The 21,421-nt window shown below is 39.4% G+C and overlaps 1 protein-coding gene across 17 annotated transcripts in view; it reads right to left on the bottom strand.

Annotated features, from left to right (window-relative positions):
- Window positions 1-4,109, bottom strand: part of ARB2A (ARB2 cotranscriptional regulator A) — a 505,249-nt gene extending 501,140 nt beyond the window's left edge. For 16 of the 17 annotated variants that reach the window (XM_003920753.4, XM_010340429.3, XM_074383608.1 and 13 more), the window contains exon 1: window positions 3,940-4,026. The gene's annotated coding sequence lies outside the window, so the exon portion shown is untranslated. Of the gene's footprint in view, window positions 1-3,939 lie in introns of all 17 variants that reach the window. The other variant, XM_074383667.1, reaches the window with a different exon arrangement.
- Window positions 4,110-21,421: the final 17,312 nt, after the last annotated feature.

Below are 21,421 nucleotides of genomic sequence, written 5' to 3'. Positions count from 1 at the left end.
AACTGAAATAGCTCAACGTAGAACCCCTCAAGAGTATCTAATAAATTATGACAGTGTACAAAACATTCAGGGCTAACAACAACAAAAAAAGACATTGTTACCTTGAACTTATGAGCAATTGGACATTTTCGATTTTAAAAAATTCCCTTCCTTCTTAACAGATTATATTTTTAAAAATTGTTATCGTTTTGGACATTGCTAAATTATACACTCAAATTACTCAATTGAACTCATTACTCTACAAATAGAAACTATGTGGTACATGACCTGAACAACTTGGCTTATTCCTATAGGACTGTATACAATGCATACCTTCCAAGCACTCCCTGTTGAATGCAGTAGATCCTAGTGGATTACTCAGGGTCAACTGAGTAATTCAGAATCACATACTGAGATGAAGCTGGCAATCTGCACTCCCTCATTCTACCCTCCATACTATTCCAATCTGTAGAGCTATATTGCTTTTTTTCATTTTGATGCTGGGTGCCCTCTCTGCTGTCAATTCTGGGGCTCAACATCCATCACTATTATTGATTTTTGCCACTCTCCATCTAGTGAAATCCAACTGCTACGCTGATATCTAAAACATCTTTTCTGTTTCTTCATCATTTTTGACTCTTCTGGTCCCTGCTCTTCTCAGTACAAAACAAAATAAATCTACTACACAGGCACAGTCAGCCATTTAATATACTCCTTTCCTTCCAATTAAAATGAAAAAAAAATCAAAACAGCCAGGATAGTCTTTGGCTTTTCTGAACTGTTTTCATGGCTATTTGAACCAAAAGGTTTATTTATTATTATTAAAAATGGGTTTTTTTTTTTAATTCCTAAGTTTGGAGTTACTACAGATACATAGTCTATAGGCAACTGAGAGGTTTTACAATTATAGAATTAAAGAGTTAAAAAGCAATAACAGATATGGTGGCTGCCTTCTAAACCCTTAAAAAGTCCACCAAATAAATCTCCAAAAATTTTTATTAAATCATATCTCAAATGAACTCATAGAACTCCAAAAAATATATACCAGTGGTCAAAAAGCAAATGAAAAGATGCTTAATATCACCAATCATTAGAGAAATGCAAATTAAAAACACAGAGAGATACTACTTTACACCCATCAGGATGGCTATTATCAAATAACCAAAAAAATGTGTTTGGCAAGGATGTGGAGAAATGTTGGTGAGGATGTGCAGAAACCAGACTCCTTTGCATTGCTGGTGGGAATGTGAAATGAGGTGGCTGGTGTGGAAAAGTGTGTCAATTCCTCAAATATATAGAGAGAGACATATAAAATGTCCATATGATCTAGCAATTTCCCTTCTGGATAGATATCGAAAAGAAATGAAAGCAGAGATTTGAACAGATATTTGCACTCTCATGTTCATAGCAGCATTATTCACAATAACCAAAAGATGGAAACAATCCATGGACAAATGAATGGATAAACAAAATGTATTAACAGCATACACACACGACGGATAATTGTATTTCACCTTAAAAAAAACATTCTGATACATGCTACAACATGGATGAACCTTGGAGACATTATACTAAATGAAATAAGACAGTCATCAAAGGTTAAATAGTGCATAATTCCACTTATGTCAGATACCTAGAGTAGTCAAATTCATAAGAGGCAGAAAGTAGATTGGCAATTATCAGGGGCTGAAGGTAACAGAAAATGAGGTGTGAGTGTTTAATAGGTATGAAGTTTCAGTTAGGAATGATGAAAAACTTCCAGAGAATGAGTGAAAAGTAAAGTTGAAACAGTACAGGGACATACTCCATAGTTAGATAGCAATGACTACTGTGCAAACCCAATCTGACTCTAAAAACAGAGACAGTGCAAGTTGTATACAACTGAGTAAATAGTGCTTACTTTTGTTAGAGCTCATGAAGAGCGTGGAAACATCTCTACATATCTACAGAAGCCAGATTCTCCTCAGGGAATCTGTCTAGGAAAGCTGAGAAAAATAAACTGTAAATAAATAAAATCTCTCATGTGCCCAAATTACGGAATAAATATTCTTGAGATTGCTGCCTCCATGCCTACATCCTTGCTATTCCAAAATATATCAAACATCCTCCTGTCTCTGTGCCTTTGTACTAGGCCAACGCATTCCCCAGATACTTGCAGAGCTAACTCTCTCACTTCATTCATATCTCCACTCAAATGTTCCGTTATCTGAAAGGCTGGGATTGACCACCCTATCAAAATGGCATCCTCTAGCACTCTCTTTCCCTTTTAATTTGCTTTATTTTTCTACATATCTTTTTTTTTTTTTTTTTTTTTTTTTTTTTTTTTTTTTTTTTTTGGAGAGGGAGTCTCACTCTGTCACCCAGGCTGGAGTGTAGTGGCCTGATCTGGACGCACTGCAACCTCCACTTCTCTGGTTCAGCAATTCTCCTGCCTCAGCCTCCCAAGTAGCTAGGACTACAGGCGCACACCGCCACACCCAGCAAATTTTTTGTATTTTAGTAGAGATGGGGTTTCACAGTGTTGTCCAGGCTGGTCTCGAACTCCTGAGCTCAGGTAATCTGCCAACCTCTGCCTCCCAAAGTGCTAGGATTACAGGTGTGTGCCACTGCACTCACCCTTTCTCTATTATCTCTTAATCACTACTTGTTATATATTTGCTTGTTAATTATACCCCTCCGTCAACTAGAATGTAAGCTCCAGGAGCAAAAGAACTTTCTGTTTTGTTCACGACTGTCTTCCCATCACCTGAACACTATCCGGCACACTGAAGGTTGCCAGAAAATATTTGCTAAATGAATAAACACGTGGATGCTCATAGTTTCATAGATAATATTTCCCCTTTGGCCTTGGTACTATTCTACCATATGAAGCAGTCATAGCCTGAAAGCTTCCAGAACGCCCCCCTACCCCCAACCCCCCACTTTTCTGTGTAGGCTTCACTGGCTAAGTAGAAGTAACAGCTAGTTTAAAAATCTAAAAGAAGCCTGGTACCAGCACTGTCACTGGGGCCTTAAAAAAGCAGATCCAAAAACACTCTTACTCAGTTTCTACATTTGCTAAATGTATACAGCGTAACTGTCCCTCACATTGTGGGATAAAGGATACATCTTATCAATGTGATATTTATTATGCACTACATGGCATGTGTTAATACAAGGGATATCATGTACTGCATTAAAAAAAATCGCATTGGTATTTTCATAAACATACAAGGCACTTGCAGACAAAAAACAGATAATTTTTCCCTCTACAGCTTTTTTGAGGACTTGGGAGAAACGGACAAATGCAACAACATTGCATGTCACTAAATACAGTATACCCAAAACACAAATAATGAGTTTCTTGGCCCAGCAGATTTATGCCATGGAGCACTATATGTTAAATACCTGGATGAGGGGAAAGAGAAGACTGCTTCCAAAACATACTTACTTTATTTCAAAGTCAAAAGTATTAGATACTTAATTCATACTGCATCCCAGAGAAACGTCCCACCTGCGCCCATGCATGTTACAAGTTTTGAGAGCATTTTATAACTGCATTTTCATCCATCTGCAGTGAATGACTTCGGGTAAAGCGTTGGCAGTTAATAACACTTTTTGTAGGGAAAAAAAAAATTAATCAAAGAACCACAATACCTCCTCTTCCCAGAAAGCGGAGGAGGGCCCATTACTCTGTCTCCAGGGACTCCCAGAATCCCATACGCCCAGATATAAGGAAAGTCATCCAGGGAACACACGTGTCGTTCCCGCCTGGGGGGTGGAAATGGCACAAGGGATCTGCCCATCAGCGGGGGCCCAGACACAAATGAGAGGTGTCCGCAGGGAACGCAGCGTGGTTCCTGACAGCCTCGGGCCCCAGGACCAGGGACCCCCGCCCAAGACCGACCCAGGCCAGTCCCCTCCTCGGATTTCGACCCAGGCCTGCCCCCGGAGCTCACAACCCCGCAAACGCAGTCCTACCTGAGCTCTGCCCCCAGCTACAGGGCTGAGGGGGCTGGCGGGAGGAGGCGTGGCCTTCCAGTTCGCCCGTCGAACTCCCTCGTGCGGTTGTTATGACTTTCCCTCTCGGGATCCGCGCCCCGACCAAGTTACAGTTGCACTTCCGGGGTCTGCAGAAGACTGACACGTCATTACGCACGCGACGGCAGCGGCGAAGACAACCCGGAAATAGGCGGGGCGCGGCGCCCGGGTTGGTTCTGTGGTGACAGGCGGACTGAAGAGAGTGGCCCGCTTGAATTAAATGTAGATATTTTGTGTACTGCTGGGCTCTGCTCGCCTTTCCTTATGAAGGCTGCCTGGGTAGCCGTAGAGGACGACGCCACCCTAAAACCTTGTTCTCCAGGCGGAATTTTAAAAACCATTCTGAGGATGGCCTTACAGCCAGTTCCGAGTCCCCCACTCACAGTGTATCTGACTTTACCCTGCCCATTCAACTCCAGAAAAACCGGGAGGTCGAGATTTGGAAGATAAAATTTACCTTCAAATTATGACATGTAAAAAAGGAAGTTAATACTAGCATGCTAATGACAATTGAAAGTTTTCTCTTTATCCTACTTGACTCAAATGGGAATCTTAACGGATATTAATGTTTTTTCCAGAAACAGATTTGAAAGGTATTTCAAGGGTACATCTGTGGGGAGGGATGGGAGCAACTGATTTTGAATTTTAGATATTACTTTCAGCATATTTAGTCGAAAACGGTTAATTTAATGAATTAGGCTATTCTAGATCGGGGCACAAAGCTGAGTTACACCTCTCATCTCAGGCAGCTAAGTAGAAGGAAGGTCTGGTGGCTGACAAGTAAACCAACAGTTACGGTGTTCTTCAAAGAGGAGTTCCCAGACTCTCTATACTTCACTCCCACATTGTTTGTACTTCTTAATCTCTACTCCTTACTTGTTTCCTTCATAAAAGTAGAATGCTATTCATTTATTTATTTACAAATGTGCCCTGTCCGACTAAAATGTAAACTCACTGATGGTAGTGACCTTGTTTTTTTAATGTATCCTCAGCCATACAATAACAGTGCCTGTCCACAAAGTAGACAATATTTATTGAAAGACTGAATGATCACAGTGGTAAATACTAGATTGGGGAAATATAGAAAAGTGTATGGGATCAGAGCCAAATGATGTAAGTGGTGGAAGATAAGGAGCAACGTTCCCAAGAGGGAGGAGAATCCACTGGCGTTAGCCAGGACTGAGTACCTGGATGAAGCCCGGGCATTGTGAGACTGTTAGGGCTTCATTTCTGGAAAGAACTCAAATGGTTTGTAGAGTGACACCTTGTATTGAAGAGGAAAGCAACAGCCAGATTTTGAAAAGCTTTCTATGTTGTGCTGAGTAATTTTATATTCTTCTGCAGACAAGCGGGAAAACTGAAGGATTGTTGAACAAAGGAGGGAAACATTTTTATTTTCGTAGAGTTTGGCAACAGTGACAAATTATATTAAAAAGATAAGGCTCCCCCAAAATATATAATCCCTGTTTAACCATGAGAAAAACATTAGACAAAAATACCTGACCAGTACTACTCCAAATAGCTAAGGTCATGAAAAACAAGGAGTCTGAGAAACTGTCTGAGCCAAGAGGAGCCTAGACAGACCAACTTTAATGTGGGATCCTGAAACTAGAAACAGAACATTAAGTGGGAAAACTAGTGAAAATTGAATAAAAATTAAAATTTCATTAAGAGAACATACCAGTGTTTATATATAACATGGAGATGGGTCAAAAGATGAGTGACATGACCTTTCAATGTTTATGGGGTAGAGACCCACTCAAGGATTAGAGGAATATACTTTGCTCAGTAGTAAACTATTGAGCAAACATATGGCTGCTTCAGCTTATAATTCCAGCTGGACTTACATGGGAATGAATGAGCCTTTGTATTGTTCCAATCCTTGATTCTTTCAGCTGAAGTCCCAAAGTTTATAAAGCAGAGACAAGGCATCCCCACTATCCCCAGTTCTGAATTCCTGACCCACAGGAACAGTTAGAGATAATTTAAATGATTCTTGTTTTTTGAAGCTAGTAAATTTTGGAGTGATTTGTTCTTCAGCAAAAGAAACTAATATGCTGTATGGCAACAACCAATGAGTAAATATCCTTTCAAGTCCAATCCTGACTAAGATGTCAAAATCAAGAACGAGGAAGTTATGTGCTAAAACAGAGTGAGTCCTTTTCTCTCCTTACTCTACCCTTAAATGGTAAAGTAGACTCCTGCCTCAGCTGACCACAAAAATATCTTTTGCAAATCTTTGAGGAGAAAGGAAGGAAAGCAGCAAAAATTGTGTGTGGGCTTAGATGTTTTGTTAGAATTACAACAGCCCATGTGTAGCTTAGCAGAAACCATTACAATGATGACTACACAATATAGTACACAATTTCCCCTCATTTTAGCCATAGTCATCTAAACAGTACAAGTCAGTTTATTTATAGTTTTAGTTTATACATCTCCAGGGAAGCCAGAAACTTCAGTTTCTCTCACCACCTCCCTTCTCTTGCACTTCAAGATCCTGCTGAGATAAGGAAAAGGGAAAAGAGATTTGTTCCCTCCTGGCTAACAGCTGGTACATCTTTGATCACTAGGATGATCAAAGAAATGTCCCTATACTATATTTGGCGTATCCTTCTCCTGTTCCAGACCACTTCCTTGGGCATCTATCCTATAATCAATCTACTGGCACCCTTCACATCAATTGATTTCAGTGACATACAGCAGACAGACACCTCCAAAGATACTATCAAGACTACATGTTGTTAATTTAAGTTAAAAATAAAATTTAAACCCACTTATCATGACTAGGGCTCAGCTCCAACATTTTAGCGGGTCAGGAAAATTCATTAAGGAAAATATTCTTGATTAGCTGCTAATGGCAAAGCTCTGTCCAAACTAACCAACTCTGTTGGAATTAGTTCTGAATTCTGACTTAAATTTGGAGAGTAAAGTAATACTCCTGCTTTTGCCCAAAGCCCAAGCAGGTATGTGCTATGATTTGAATGTGTTCTCTAAAAATTCATGTGTTGAAAACGTAACTGCCATTGTAACAATATTAAGAAGTGAAGCCTTAAAGAGGTGATTTAGGCCATAAGAGCTACGCCCTTATAAAGAGATTAATGCCATTATTGTGGGAGTGGGTTAGTTAGCGTGGGAGTGGGCTCCTGATAAAAGGTTAAGTTTGGCCCCTCTTTTCTCTCTGTCTTGTGTATTCTCACTACTCTCTCTCACCCTCTCTCCCCATGTGATGCTTTCTGCCACAAGAGAATCTTCACCAGATGCAGCCTCTGGATCTTGGACTTCCCCAGCCTCCAGAACTGTAAGCCAAATGAATCTCTTTTGTTTATAAATTACCCAGTCTGTGGTATTCTGTTACAGCAGCAGAAAATGGACTAAGACAGTATGTGTGAAGTGTGGCATAGTGATTATAACAAGTTCTGCCTTCTAGATTCAGTTTATATTCAAAGTCCAAAAAGTAGAATTATATAACCAAACAATTACAAATGACCCCTCTAACAAAATGATTATGACTTGAAATCAACACCTTATCATTTCTGCTTTCCATCTAGATGCTAGAGAAACAAAACTGAATGCCCTCATAAAGGGATTAATGCCATTGTTGTGGGAATGGGCTAGTTAACATGGGAGTGGGGCTTCTGACAAAAGGTTAAGTTTAGCCCCCATTTTGTCTCTGTCTTGTGCACTCTCACTACTATCTCTCACCCTCTCTCCTCATGTAATACTTTGTGCCACAAAAGGATCTTCACTAGATATAGCCTCTGGATCTTAGACTTCCCAGCCTCCAGAATACCCTTTTCATTATGCCTGGATTTTTTTTTAAATGAGAAAGGTAACATATACATCTTCAAAACATTAAGAGAATTTCAAACAAAAACATAAACGTGCCTCTGGTTTGTGATGTAGACAATTCATAGGTTGATATATTTACTTGGAGTTAGACAACCTGTGAGGTTTGAGGGCACAGTCTCCAAGGCATCCCTCATTTCTGACACCAACTGCAAGTTTGGGGGGTTCCCAGAAACCCCCTCAGGTTTGAAATTTTGGTAGAAGATCTCACAGAACTCACTAAAAGCTGTTACAGTTGCAATTTATTAGAAGGAAAGAATACAGACTAACATCAGCCAAGGGAAGAAGCATGTAAGGCAGAGTCTAGGAGGGTACCAAACTCTCCCAGTGGAGTCAGGACATGTTCCCCTCCCAAAATCCATGCATGACAATATGCATTGTAGAATTGCCACTAATCCTTTTCCTGTTTGCCCCAAAAATACTTGCGAGTGGCACTTGCAGCTGCAGCATTTACCTTGAGATTACTTTGCTGATATTGATATTGACCACCCAAATCTCATCTTGAATTCCCATGTAGGGACCCAGGGGAGGTAACTGAGTCATAGGGGCAGGTCTTTTCCTGCTGTTCTTGTGATAGTGATTAAGTCTCACAAGATCAGATGGTTTTAAAGTGGGAAGTTTCCCTGCACAAGGTCTCTTCTCTTGTGTGCTGCCACTTGAGATGTATCTTCCAACTTCTGCTATGATTGTGAGGCCTCCCCAGCAATGTGGAACTATAATTCCATTAAAACTCTTTCTTTTGTAAATTGCCCAGTCTTGAGTATGTTGGATCTATTTGGAGGGTCTGAAAAAGACAGGAAAACGTGGGAAAGTTTGGAACTCTCTAGAGAATTGTTGAATGGCTTTGACCAAAATGTTGATAATGATATAAACAATGAAATCCAGGCTGAGGTGGTCTCAGATGGAGATGAGGAACTTGCTGGGAACTGGAGCAAATGTGACTCTTGTTACATTTTAGCAGAGAGACTGGCAGCATTTTGCCCCTTCCCTAGAGATTTGTGGAACTTTGAACTTGGGAGAGATGATTTAGGGTATCTGGCAGAAGAAATTTCTAAGCAGAAAAGCATTCAAGAGGTGACTTGGATTGCTGTTAAAGGCATTCAGTTTTAAAAGGGAAACAGAGCATAAAAGTTTGGAAAATCTGCAGCCTGAAAATGTAGAAAATAAAATCCCATTTTCTGAGGAGAAATTCAAGCTGGCTGCATAAATTTGCATAAGTTTTGTTAACCAACAAGACAATGGGAAAAATGTCTCCAGGGCATGTCAGAGACCTTTGTGGTAGCCCCTCCCACCACAGGCCAAGAGGTTTAGGAGGAAAAAATGGTTTTGTGGTCCTGGCCCAGGGTCCCTCTTCTGTGTGCAGTCTAGGGACTTGGTGCCCTGCATCCCAGCCACTCCAACCATGACTGAAAAGGGCCAATGTACAGGGCTGGCTTTTGCTTCAGCAGGTGGAGGCCCCAAGCCTTGGCAGATTCCACATGGTTTTGAGCCTGTGGGTGCACAGAAATCAAGAATTGAGCTTTGGGAATCTCCACCTAGATTTCAGAGGATGTATGGAAATGCCTGAATGCCCAGGCAGAAGTTTGCTACAGGAGTGGGACCATCATGGAGAACATCTGCTAGGACAGAGTGGCAAGGAAATGTGGCATCAGAGACCCCACACAGAGTCCCTACTGGGGCACCGCTGAGTAAAGCTGTGAGAAGAGGGCCACCATCTTCCAGACTCCGGAATGGTAGAACTACTGACAGCTTGCACTGTGTGCTTGGAAAGCTGCAGACACGCAATGCCAGTCCATGAAAGCAGCCGGAGGGAGACTGTACCCTGCAAAGCCACAGCAGTAGAACTGCCCAAGACCATGGGAACCCACCTCTTACATTATCATAATCTGGATGTGAGACATGGAGTCAAAAGAGATCATTTTGGAGCTTTGAAGATTTGACTACCTGCTGGATTCTGGACTTAAATGGGCCCTGTAACCCTTTTGTTTTGGCCAATTTCTCCCATTTGGAATGGCTGTATTTACTCAATGCCTGAACCCCCATTGTATCTAGGAAGAAACTAACTTGCTTTTAAGTTTACAGGCTCATAGACTGAGAAACATGCATTGTCTTGGATGAGACTTTGCACTGTGGACTTTAGAGTTAATGCTGAAATGAGTTAAGACTTTGGGGACTCTTGGCTGGGTTTTGAAATAGGAGGACATGAGATTTGGGAGGGAGCCAGGTGAGGAATGATATGGTTTGGCTGTGTCTGCACCCAGATCTCATCTTGAATTCCTATGTGTTATGGGAGGAATCCTCTGGGAGGTAACTGAATCATGAGAGCAGGTCTTTCCCTGCTATTATTGTGATAGTGAGTAAGTCTCATGAGATCTGATGGTTTTAAAAAGGAGAGTTTCCCTGCACAAATTCTCTTCTCTCATCTGCCTGCCATGTGAGATGTGCCTTTCACCTTTCACCACGATTTTGAGGCCTCCCTAGCCATGTGGAACTGTAAGTTCATCAAACCTCTTTCTTTTGTAAATTTCCCAGTCTTGAGTATGTCTTTATCAGCAGCATGAAAATGGACTAGTGCATTTGCCATGAAATATCTTGCTTTTATTATTTTTTTCATATCACTCTAGTATGTCAACTTTGGAAACAAAAGGCATTCTATTTATAGCATTCTCTTTTTAGTAGTGGTATTTTCATTTTCAAATGTAGTAATTCTCTATTGCTGAAAATGTCAAATCGTAGAAAGCATAGCATTCCTACGCATGATGTTAACATCGTTCTCAAACACTGTTGGCTGAAGATTCAATTGATGAATTCCATTTTTCTGAAAGAGACAATTCTGATGATTCAGACGATTTTGATGTTAGTTCCACTTAGAAATAATTCCAAGAACAGTTTTCATATTTTATTTTTTACATTGAAAATCAGTCAGATGTGCCTCAGCCTGAAAGAACATGTTTATGTAACATTAAAGGAGCACTGGCAGTAAGCTGCACTTATTTTTCTTTTTTTTTAATTTTTCTTTTCTTTTCTTTTTTTTTTCCTTTTTCTTCTACTAGCTGCTAAGTATCTATTCCAAGAGCTGCACTTATTTTTCTATATGGGAATAGTTAGCGAAGCTCACAAGAGCTTCAACATTCAGAATTTGTGGGGGGATTGGGGGACTCCATTCTGGAGGCATCATTGATTGATTGCCCATATGGAACTCAGTCTCCAGGTCAAATGTTACATTGATACATGACCCAAGCCTCTAAGCCATATGGTTGGTCTTTCTAGCATGGGGAGCCTCTACCCTAAAACTGTTGGACATAGCCAGTCTTCCTAACAAAGACACTTTTATCAGATATGAGAGGTTATTTCCCATAATCTGAGGCCACAGGCCAGAACTCTCTTTAGGAAAGGTCAGATTCTTTACTATACAGTATTTCACTTGGACTCCTATATAAGTTTTATTTGGATGAGAGTTGGCAGAGGAAAAGAGAAATGGCAATTAAGTCTATATCATACTAGTTAAATCATCAGGAATAGGTGATTAGCTTTAAGTAGAACAGATACCAGTTTTCTTCAGTTTAGCCCCATAGAACCTTTCCATTTTCTACTTAGTGTCTCTCCTTTAAATTTCTTCTCATTGTTCCTTTGTGGAAAGAGAGAATAAAACAGTAGTGTGAGCTTTCCTATGAGCTCTGTAAATATAAAACAACAAACAGGGAATATGTAAAGGATAGGCTCTTAGACTCTTCTTTTTCTCATCTCTTGAATAATAATTGGATAGGTTGGAAACAGCTGTAGAAAGATGTAGCTGTATTCATAACAGAGATTTGGTTCTAAACTAAACCTTTATTATTTTTAAAAAAATCTCTAATGGTAAAAAATAACCACAAAAATTCCCTAAATGACCCACAAAATACAGAATACATGAAGTTATGCCTATGCGCTAGAGCTTTAGTTCTTATGCACACTTGAATTTGATACTTCTAAACTAATTTAAATGTTAGAGCAAAAGAAGAGTTTGTGTACAGATGTCTGGGAATTTAAACAATTCTGTTAAATCCAGTGGGCAACTTGGTCTTTATTGTAACCATTCTGTAGCATTTAACACAATCAATAACATCCTCCTTCTTAAAACGTGGAACATTTTCTTCATTTGACTTTTGTGAAATTACAGAGCTCTTTGATTTTCTTTTCCTGGATTCTTCCCTACCTCTAGATGTTAATGTGCCTAAGATGTGTTCCCTTCCTTATCTGCCTTTATTCCTGAGATTATCCCATCCACTTCCTTCACTGTCTATTATGTGGCATCACAATGCTGATTGATTCCAAATATCCATGTCCAACTCTGAGTTCTTTGATTTTCATATTCATATATCTAACTTCTTATTCAATATGTCTGTTAAAATATTTAGCAGGCATTTCAAACTTATTTTTTACCTCCAAAAGCTACCCCTATTGCATACCTCTTCATCTCACTAAATGGCACATTAATTCTTACAGTTGTTCAGGTTGTCCTTTGATTCTTTCTCTCTCACATTCCACACACAATTATTCAGGAAAATCTGTTGCCTCTCTCTTCAAAAGGTAACCTAAATCTAACCAATTCCCATCATCTCTTCTACAAGCATTCTAGTCGACAATCGATGCTGTAATTGATTGTTCTGTATGCTTCTGTTTTTGCTTCCCTACAATCCCATCTCCAACTGGCAGCTGTAGAAATCTTCTAAAAATTCATACCAGAACTTGTTGATTCCCTGATCAAAATCTTTAATAAGCTTCCTTACTCAAATGGAATAAAATCCAAAACTATTTCTATAAGCCTATTAAGTCCTGCATGATCTGGCCCTTCACTACTTCATGCCTCCACTGAGTCAGCAGATGGTAAAAGACTGTTTTGAAGGGATGGAGAAAACACTTGGCCAAAACCTTGGACTGTGGTAAATGGCAGTCTCAAAGTTGAGTACTTGACTCTTTCCTGAAAATATTTAAAGATGAGAGACTGACTGAGGGTATCTTTGATGACAGAGTAAGGAGGTAAGAACTGTCATGTTTTCCCAGTAGCTAGTGGACATGATTGTACATAGATGGGTGTATTTGTTTTCTAGGCCTGCCATAACAAAGTATGTCAAACTGGGTAGCTTACACAATAGAAATTCCATGTCTCATAGTTCTGAAGACTAGAAGTCCGAGATCAAGGTCGTGGCAGGGCTGGTTCCTTCTGAGGCTCATGAGAGAGAATCTGTTCCATGCCTTTCTCCTAGCTTCTTGTGGTTTGCTAGCCATCTTTGGTGTTCTTTGGTTTGTAGATGCATCATCCAGAGTTCTGCCTTTATCTTCACTTGGCATTTTCCCTGTGTGCTTGTCTCTGTGCCGAAAGTTTTCCCTTTTATAGGAATACAAGTCATACTGGATTAAGTCCTACATTAATGAAATTATTTTAACTTGTTTACTTCTGTAATGACATTATTTCCAAATAAGGTCACATTTGGAGGTAGTTGGGGTTAGAAAATACTTCACTGTGTCTTTTGTGGAAGGTAAAATTCAACCCACAACACTGAAGTAGATTTGTTTTTGGAAAAGGAGAGAAGCAACTCTAGTAGAAAGAAAGGAGAAGCAAACCAGCAAGCAGAACGAGATTGTGTGAAGTAAGCCACCAGAAGAGGAGCTCCATGGGAATTGTGAGAGGCTGGCTGGAGCATTCAACCCATATATCAGGGAACATCAGTGTTAGAGTTCCTGAATTTTAGATGAATCACCAAAATTACACTAAAGTGCCTAATGACAGCACCAGTATTTGGGCATTTGTTGCAGAGAAGACAACAATTCCAGTTCACAGCAGCCTTTTTCTCCTGCCTCTGGGCCAACACTGAAGGACCTTAAAGTAGGACAGGGGGAAGTAAAATGTAGAGGAACTGAGACAAAACAGATCATGGGCCATGTACAGTGGCTTACACCTATAATCCCAGCACTTTGGGAGGCCAAGGCAGGAGCATCGCTTAAGCTCAGGAGTTCAAGATCAGCCTGGGCAACATAAGGAGATACAATCTTTACAAAAATTAAATAAAGAATTAGCTGGGTATGGTGGCACATGCCTGTAGTCTCAGCTACTTGAGAGGCTGAGGTGAGGATAATTTGGGCCCTAGAACACAAGGCTGCAGTGAACCATGATAGTGTCACTGTACCCCAGCCTGGGCAACAGAGGGAAACCCTATCTCAAAAAAAAAAAAAAAAAAAAAAAGGAAAGAAAGATGATATTCCCTTCTTTCCAGCATACTTGTGAGTCAGACCTATGCTGGAAAAGGGACACTTTAAAGCAGGCATCCCCAAACTTTTTACACAGGGGGCCAGTTCACTGTCCCTCAGACCATTGGAGTGCCGCCACATACTGTGCTCCTCTCACTGACCACCAATGAGAGGTGCCCCTTCCTGAAGTGCAGCGGGAGGCCGGATAAATGGCCTCAGGGGGCCGCATGCAGCCCTCGGGCCATAGTTTGGGGACACCTGCTTTAAAGTAATGGGGAAGTTTCCAATCACTCTCATGTAAACAGCCTGGAGCATGGAAATTTTCATGTTCATCTTCACAAGAAAAAAGCTGAGCCAACTGAAAATCAACAAGTATTCTTAAATCTGTCAGAGAATTAATGTCACAAGGCAATCTTCTGCCCTCTAAACTAGACAGACAGGTAGTATATTAGGCCGTTCTTGCATTGCTATAAAGAAATACCTGAGACTGGGTAATTTATAAAGAAAAGGGGGTTAATCAGCTCACAGTTATGCAGTCTTTACAGGAAGCATCTGCCTGACTTCTAGAAAGGCTTCAGGAAGTTTACAATCATGGCAGATAGTGAAATGGGGAGCAGGCACATCACATGGCAAAAGCAGGAGCAACAGAGAGCAGCGGTGGAAGGTGATACACACTATTAAATGACCAGATGTCATGAGAACTCACTATCACAAGGACAGCACCAAGCCATGAAGGATCTGCCCGCATGATCCAAACATCTCCTACAAACGTCCTACCCTCAGCATTGCAAATTACAATTCAGCATGAGATAAGGGCAGGGGCAAATATCCAAACTATATCATTCTGCCCTGGCCCCTCCCAGATCTCATGTCCTTCTTACATTTCAGAATACAATCATGCCTTCCCACCAGTACCCCCAAAATCTTAACTCATTTCAACATTAACTCAAAAGTCTCAAGTCTCAGCTGGGCAATGTAGGTTTTAGTCAGCAGTTCAGGCTTTTCAGTAGTCACAATTCCCTTTAGGGTGAAGGGATCGGAAATAGGCAAGCCGTGATCTCCCATGTCCAACAGAATAATTTTATTTTTGTGAAGGACAGTGTCCCTCTTGGTGTATCTTTTCTCCTCTCACCTGCCTCCTTCCTTTATATCTTTTTCAGAGACACTGTGTAGCCTCAAGGTAGTAAGAAACATTTCTCTCTTACATCATTTATTTGTTGAGAGGTTAAAATTTAGCAGTATGAAATAGAACACCCCAAATAACAGCAGCTTAAACACAATAGAAGTTATTTCTTATGAGTGTAAGTACTCCAGACTAGTTTTATGGCTCCAAAATCATCAATGGCCCAGATTTCTACTTTTTTGTTGTTTTGGTTTTGTCAAATTTATTATGTGCCATCCACATCTGACCCAAAGTGGCTGCTCCAGCTCCAGCCAATAGGCTCACATTCTAGTTAGAGGGAAGAGGAAAAATTCCCTTTAAGAATTTCTCGGGGGCCGGGCACGGTGGCTCAAGCCTGTAATCCCAGCACTTTGGGAGGCCGAGGCGGGTGGATCACAAGGTTAAGAGATCGAGACCATCCTGGTCAACATGGTGAAACCCTGTCTCTACTAAAAATACAAAAAATTAGCTGGACATGGCGGCAAGTGCCTGTAATCCCAGCTAGTCAGGAGGCTGAGGCAGGAGAATTGTCTGAACCCAGGAGGCGGAGATTGTGGTGAGCCGAGATCGCGCCAATGCACTCCAGCCTGGGTAACAAGAGTGAAACTCCGTCTCAAAAAAAAAAATAAAAAAGAATTTCTCAGAAGTTGTTAACACCACTTCTGTTTACATCTTAGTGGTCACTTGCTTCACAATGGAGATAAATTCTTAGAAGCGCATAATTAGGTAATTTGGTCATTGTGTAAATATCATATACTTATGCAAACCTGAAGGGTGTAGTCTACTACATACCTAGGCTATGTGGTACATCTCATTACCCATAGGCTACAAGCCTGTGTAGCATGTGACTGTAGGCAATTGTAACACAATGGTATTTTTATAACTAAATGTATCTAAAAATGGAGAAAGTTTGGTAAAAACAAGGCAGTATAATCTTATGGGACCATTGTTGTATATGTGTTTTCTTGGTGACTGAAATACCATTATGTGGTACATGACTATACTTACATATATAATCACACTTAGCTACTATGCTCCTAAGTACTGGGAATTGTGACTGATTCTGGGTGATCATGTGCTTCACTAAAAAATGAGAATGGGTGTTGAGGGTACAATAGGCAGTCTTTGCTTTAGGCCTCAATATCCACATGATTACCCCGAAGTCATTTCACAGGCACATTAGCATCTTATCCAAGCCTAGCAAAACCAGTTTCTGTTCAGTTGACCATGTTGAACCAGAGCTTCCTTATGTGATTTTCAAAGTGCTGTGGAACTGCTTCAGAGATTTGGTAAGAAGCAAATTTATACCATGTATAGCCTTTATAACTTTTATATCTGTCTTATATTTTGGGTTTCCTGGAATAATAATTCACCTGAAGAAAGAATTACCCTCGTCTGCAGATAGCAAATGCTTTCTGACTGGCAACTGTCAGCAAACTCTGCCTTTCCTCCCTGCAGTCCTGGGTCCAGTGTGGACCCAGCTCAACTGCAGTGACCCTTTGACTTCATTCCTGTTGTTATTCTGAAGATTTCCTGACACATCGCCAGATACCTGCATAAAGAAAAAGCTTCCCAAGCCATTTTTTTCCCCCATGTGGCTTCAATGATAATTAATTCAGCTTGTAGATGTTATTGCCTAAGGTAAAACATCTTGAACCTGTGTAATTCTTAGCTGTATCTGTGCTTACTAGTCCAGAGCCAAACACAGTATACAGTACAACACACTTGAGTTTTGCAGTAACTTTATCTTTTCTAAAAAAATTCTTAAATTTATTTTATTTTTTATTTTTATCTTTTTAGAGACAGGGTCTCACTCTGTCTCCCAGACTGGAGTACAGTGGCACAATCAGCTCACTGCAACTTCGTACTCCTAAACTCGAGTGATCCTCTCACCTTGGCCTCCCAAAGTGCTGGAATTACAGGTGTGCACTGCTATGCCCAGCCACCAGTAACTTTATTTTCAGTAACTGATTTCTTGTTGTTCTGTAGTTCTCATTTCTACTGATGGCAGATATTTTGAAAATGCTTAACTTTACCAATTGAAGGTAATCTTTTCCAGTTTTAAATTACTGATATCTGCCAAATGTTAATACAATGGCCAAACTTTTAATGAGGAATATGTATCACCTGACATTTGACCCTCTTCTACCTCTTCTTTCCCAAGATAGTTTTAGTCGTAGGGGAAACTTTAGTACCCTCATGGAGGTGGGACAAGAGGCCTCTGTTCATGAGCTGACCTGTGGGTTCCTGTTGGACTTCACTGAGATAGCTTTCATCCTGCTGGTTACTGAGAATCTCGTTAGAGTCCACCGAAATGTGGCTTGGTCAATCTCATCTGGTCTTGTGGTCATTGTCCTAGTATTCCTCAGTAGTGTCTAGCAACACTGTCATTTGCCTCCAGATGTTTTATCTGTGATTCTTTTTTTTAATGACTTCAGTCCTGGGACAGAGAACTCAGTGACAGAATGCTTTCAACAGTACATTGCAACTGTGTTCAATGTGTGTTATTGGTTCTTTTTTATAACATTTTATTTTTATTTTTTATTTCAGTAGGGTTTGGGGGAACAGGTAGTGTTTGTTTACATGAATAAGTTCTTTAGTGGTGATTTCTGAGATTTTGGTGCACTCATCACCCAAACAGTGTACACCCTACCCAATGCGTGGTATTTTATCCCTCACCCCCACCCACCCTTTTCCCTGAGTCCCCAAAGTCCATTGTAAGGTTCTTATGCCTTTGCATCCTCATAGCTTAGCTGTCACTTATGAATGAAAACGTACAATATTTGGTTTTTCATTCCTGAGTTATGTCACTTAGAATAATGGTCTCCAATTCCATCCAGGTTGCTATAAATGGCATTATTTAATTCCTTATTATGGCTGAGTAGTATTTCATGGCATGTATATATATATATATATATATATATATATCACATTTTATTTATCCACTTGTTGATTGATGGGCATTTGGGCTGGTTTTATACTTTTTCAATTGTGAATTGTGCTGCTATAAACATGCATGTGCAAGCATATTTCATGTAATGACTTCTTTTCTTCTGGGTGCATACCCAGGAGTAGGATTGCTGGATTAAATGGTAGATCTACTTTTAGTTCTTTAAGGAATCTCTACACTCTTTTCCATACTGGCTGTACTAATTTACATTCCCATCAACAGTGTAAAAGTGTTCCCTTTTCACCACATCCACTGCAACATCTATTATTGTTTGATTTTTTTAAATTATGGCCGTTCTTGCAGGAGTAATGTGGTATTCCATTGTGGTTTTGATTTGCATTTCTCAGATCATTAGTGATGTTGAGCTTTTTTTCGTATGTTTGTTGGCCATTTGTATATCTTCTTTAGAGAATTGTCTATTCATGTCCTTAGTCCACTTTTAGATGGGATTGCTTGCTTTGTTCTTGCTCATATGTTTGAGTTATTTGTAGATTCTGGATATTAGTCCTTTATCAGATACAAAGATTCTCTCCCGCTCTGTGGATTGTCAGTTTATGCTGCTGATCGTTTCTTTTGCTGTGTGGAAGCTTTTTCGTTTAATTAAATCCTTTCTATTTATCTTTGTTTTTGTTGTTGCATTTGCTTTTGAGTTCTTGGTCATGAGTCTTTGCCTAAGCCAATGTCTAGAAGAGTTTTTCTGATGTTATCGTCTACAGTTTTTATGGTTTCTGGTTTTAGATTTAAGTCTCTGATCCACCTTGAGTTGATTTTTGTTTAAGGTGAGAGATGAGGATCCAGTTTTTTTCTTCTACGTGTGGCTTGCTAATTATTCTGGCACCACTTGTTGAGTAGGATGATTCTTCTCCACTTTATGTTTTTGTTTGCTTTGTCAAAGATCAGTTGGCTCTAAGTATTTGGCTTTATTTCTGGTTTCTCTATTCTGTTCCACTGGTCTATGTGCGTATGTTTATACCAGTGCCATTCTGTTTTGGTGACTACAGCCTTATAATACAGTTCAAAGTCAGGTAATATGATGCCTAGAAATTTGTTCTTTTTGCTTAGTCTTGCTTTGGCTATGCAGGCTCTTTTTTGGTTTCATATGAATTTTAGGATTTTTTTTTCTAGTTTTGTGAAGAATGATGGTATTTTAATGTGAGTTACACTGAATTTGTGCGTTGCTTTTGACAGTATGAGCATTTCAACAATATTCATTCTACTCCTCCATAAGCATGGGTTGTGTTTCCATTTGTTTGTGTTGTCTGTGGTTTATTTCAGCAATGTTTTGTAGTTTTCCTGTGGAGGTTTTTCACATCCTTGGTTAGGTATATTTCTAAGTATTTTGGGGTTTTTTTGGAACTATTGTGTATGAAGTTGGGTTCTTATTTTGATTCTCAGCTTGGTTGCTGTATAGCAGAGCTACTGATTTGTGTACATTAATTATCTGTCTGGAAACTTTGTTGAATTCATTTATCAGTTCTAGTAGCTTTTTGGATGAGTCTTTAGGGTTTTCTAGGTATACAATCATGTCATTAGCAAACAGTGACAGTTTGACTTCCTCTTTACAAATTTGGATGCCCAGTATTTCTTTCTCTTGTCTGTTTGCTCTGGCTAGGACTTCTAGCACTTTGTTGAATAGAAGTGGTGAAAGTGGGCATCCTTGTCTCATTCCAATTATCTGGGGGAAAGCTTTCAGCTTTTTCTTGTTCAGTATAATGTTGGCTGTGTGTTTGTCATAGATGCCTTTTATTACCTTTAGTTATGTCCCTTCTATGCTGATTTTGCTGAGGGTTTTAATCGTAAAGGGATACTAGATTTTGTCAAATGCTTTTTCTGCATCTATTGAGATGATGATGTGATTTTTATTTTGAATTCTGCTTTACATAGTGTATCACATTTATTGACTTGTGTTATTTAAACCAACCCTGCATCCCTGTTATGAAAACCACTTGATCATGGTAGATTATCTTTTTGATATGCTGTTGGATTTGGTTAGTTAATATTTTGTTGAGAATTTTTAGATCTATGTTCATCAGGGATATTGGTCGGTCTGTATTTTTCTTTTTTCTTTTTGCTCTTTCCTGGTTTTGGTATTAGGGCAATAATGACTTCATGAAATCATTTAGGGAAGATTCCCTCTTTCTCTGTCTTGTGGAATAGTGTCAATAAGATTGCCATCAATTCTTCTTTGACTGTCTGATAGAATTCAGTGGTGACTCTGTCTGGTCCTGGATTTTTCTTATTGGCAATATTTTTATCACCATTTTAATCTCAATGCTTGTTGTTGGTCTGTTCAAAGTTTCTATTTCTTCCAGATTTAATCTAGGAGGGATGTATACTTCCAGGAATTTATCCATATCCTCTAAGTTTTCTAGTTTATACACATAAAGATGTTCATAGTATCCTTGAATGATCTTTTGTATTTCTGTGGTATTGGTTGCAGTGTCTCTCATTTCATTTCTAATTGATTTTATTTGGATCTGTTTTCTTCTTTTCTTGGTTAATCTGACTAATGGTCTACCAATTTTATTTATCTTTTCAAAGAACCAGCTTTTTGTTTAATTTATCTTGTGTATCTTTTTTTTGTTTGTTTCAATTTCATTTAGTTCTTCTCTGATCTTTGTTATTTATTTTCTTCTGTTTCATTTGAGTTTGGTTTGTTCTTTTTTCCCTATTTCCTTGAGGTGTGACCTAAGATGGTCTGTTTGTGCTCTTTCAGACTTCTTCATGTAAGCATTTAATGCTATTACTCTTTAGAACCACTTTTGCTGTATCCCAGAGGTTTTCATAGGTTGTGTCACTATTATTGTTCAGTTCAAAGAACTTTTTAATTTCCATCTTGATATCATTGTTGACCTAGTGATCATTCAGGAGCAGGTTATTTAATTTCAATGTATTTGCATGGTTTTGAAGATTCCTGTTGCAGTTGATTTTCAATTTTATTCCACTGTGGTCTGAGAGAGTACTTGATATAACTTCTATTTTCTTAAATTTGTTGAGACTTATTTCGTGGCCTATCATATGGTCTATCTTAGGGAGTGTTCCGTGTGCTTATGAATAGAGTGCGTATTCTGTAGTTTTGGGGTAGAATGTTCTGTAAATATCTGTTAAGTCGATTTTTTCTAAGGTATACTTAAGTCCATTGTTTCTTTATCGACTTTCTGTCTTGATGACCTGTCTAGTGCTCTCAGTGGAGTATTAACTCCCCCACTATTATTGTGATGCTGTCTAATTTCTTA

Source organism: Saimiri boliviensis, chromosome 1 (genome assembly GCF_048565385.1).
Source record: "Saimiri boliviensis isolate mSaiBol1 chromosome 1, mSaiBol1.pri, whole genome shotgun sequence".
Classification (NCBI taxonomy): domain Eukaryota; kingdom Metazoa; phylum Chordata; class Mammalia; order Primates; family Cebidae; genus Saimiri; species Saimiri boliviensis.
Note: the sequence above shows the minus strand (reverse complement) of the source record. Positions and strands in the feature narration are given on the sequence as shown.